Below are 2727 nucleotides of genomic sequence, written 5' to 3'. Positions count from 1 at the left end.
CGTGAGCTAGGCGACGCGGCTCCTTGATAAGCTGCGTGACGCAGCACTATAGTTGCATGACGCATCTATAGTTGCGTGACGCAAGTCTATCTGACCAAAATGATTTATTTCTTGCAATTAAAAACAAATAACTGTTAGCTCAACCCTTTATTTAAATAAATCTCTTACATAGGTCGATCTGAGTAAGGCTCGAGCTGGCGGGTCTTCTACTGATGCCTCTGCCTTCTGGGAATTATTGGACCCTCCGATGCGGTCGAGAGTTATCGCCGCTGGATTTGGTGATTATGCATCGGGTCTCCGTCGGACTCAGCCCCGGTTCCCGCCTGCCATGCACTATGCATTGATGGAGCGGTGGAAAGACTGCACGCACTCCTTTATTTTCAGCTTTGGAGAGATGACGTTGACCCCAGCCGATTTCACCGCCATCACCGGACTTGGGTTTGATGGTGATGCTGTTCCGTTGGACTCCCAGTACCAGGCGGCTACTTTGGGAGCTGAGCTTGTTGCTACCCTGCTTGGAGTTACTACATGCACCAGATACAACTCGTAGGGCTACGTCTCTTATAAGGTTATTTATAAGTTTTGGGCTGAGCAGATCCGCGCGAGACTAGCAGCTTGGAGGGAGCTACCTGCGGATGTTAGGCCTGCAGCCCCTGCTTACACCAGAGAGGAGAGGGACCAAGCAGCGAGGTCCTTCATTTTTTACATCATATCTTCTTAGCTCCTCTGCACCTCCCAGAATAAGGGAGATCCTGCTGTTTTGGCTTGCCTGCAGGATTTGAGCCTCGTCGACGCTTATGACTGGGCTTCTCTTGTATTGGCTCATCTCTACCACGGTCTGGATGTATGGACCAGGGGTAGTGGTGAGTCCAACTGGTAGTTCCTCCGCCCACTCGAGGTAAGATACCTATCCTTCTGAATTTTCTTCCTTTATTTATCAATCACCCAAATTTACACTAAACTTTTTGAAACTTGTCGCAGGTATGGGCGTATGAGTATCGGATCCACCCTGGGGGTCCTGAGAGTGATACCCTTGCTAAAGCTTGGCGGATTCCTCGATATCTGGTTCACCCCCATCATACTAATATCATTTCAGAGGATCCGTACCACTGGAGGCGCTACCTTAATGACAGGGCCTTGGCTGATGTAAGTATAAAGAATCTTCTAAGTGTTATCTCCCCTCTTATTTTTACTGCTTATTTGGCTGATTTTTCTATTTTGCAGTTCTTTCTGACTCCATGGGAGGGAGATGCTTGGACAGCCTATGCCCTTCGAGTCTGAGCGGAGGCCCTTACCCGGTCCAGAGTCTTACTTCAGGGCTACTGGCTGGACCGGTACTATCTGGGAGAGAGGGTCTTCGAGATCCGTACCACCACAGCCCAGAGGTGAGTGCCTGTTGCTCCCCCTCGCCACATGTGCACCTTGGAGGGGATGACTCCAGAGGATAGGTTGTTGGAGTATGGTGGCTTCCCAGCCGATGATTTTCTGGAGCCTGGCGATTATGCCTCCTATCTCTCCACCCAGCTGAGGACCAGACTTCCAGATGTCCGAGAGTACTCTCAGATAACTCTTTTGTCCTCATCATTAATTATCCCAACACTTTGACCGAGTAATTAACTGGGTTTCTCTGACTTGTTGTAGGATAAGAAGAGGCATTGGACTCCTACTTTCTATGGGGCGCAGGCTGAGACTGATGCTCCTGCCAGGCCTACGGGTGTCGTGCTAGGTGATATCCCCTTCCCTCCGGGCATGGAGGTTACCTTGGATCCTACTCTGGGGCTTGGACTGACCCTTGCTATTCCTGCTGATCTCAGGCAGGTTCCGCCACAGCTACAGCTGGATCCGAAGAATGCCACACATGTAAGTATAAAAATGAATTTACTAAGTTAGAAATATTTACCTGGAGGATTCTTCATTGAGTGCCTTTCTTCACTTGCAGGTGCCTGCTCAGAGGTATCAGGAGCTATATCGAGGTTCTGCTTTGCCCGAACCTATATTGCCAGACTGTACCCGGAGCACCACGAGATGGTATGGTTCTTTTATTCTTTGCTTTTTGCTTTCTTACTTTGTGTACTTCTCTTACCCTTCTTCCCTTTTTTATTTCCCAAGAGTTAGAGATTAGTAAGCTACGGAGACATCAGACCCGCCAGGTGGCTGCTATTTCTCGTCTCCAAATGGAGAATGACAGACTCCGCACCAGACTGGAGGTTGAGGGGATTCCCTTAGACTTCTCAGATGAAGAGGAGGATGATGATGATGAAGCTTCGTCTGACGATGCTCCGCCACCTCCACCACCTTCTGTCAGGTAGGCGGTAGCTGGTCCCAGTCGGAGGCGATGTTAGGCTTCTCCTCATTTTTGACTGGATTTTTTTTTTTTTGATATTTTGTAGCTCCTTTGAGCACATTACAGTATTATTTACATTTCTTTTGGTTTCTGCACATTTATTTTATTTGTAGGCATTTTGATTTTATTTATGATATATATATTTTTTCAGACTTTGCTTTATTCCTGCATAAAGAAAACAAAACCACAGAAACAAAAAGGAAGCATCCCACTCACTTGCAAGGATGGTCCTCCTTGTTAACACGGGCATAAATGCCCATCTACATTATTCCAAAATTGACAAAAGACAATAAAATGAAAGCTAGAATTGACACAAAAATAAAAGTTACCGCTTTATTCGGATGCCAATTGCGTATCTGTTGTATATCCAGATGCTTCCACCG

Source organism: Jatropha curcas, chromosome 4 (genome assembly GCF_041381405.1).
Source record: "Jatropha curcas cultivar XTBG-Jc1 chromosome 4, XTBG_Jcur_1.0, whole genome shotgun sequence".
Lineage (NCBI taxonomy): Eukaryota > Viridiplantae > Streptophyta > Magnoliopsida > Malpighiales > Euphorbiaceae > Jatropha > Jatropha curcas.
The sequence above is the reverse complement of the archived record's forward strand: the minus strand, read 5'-3'. Positions refer to the sequence as shown.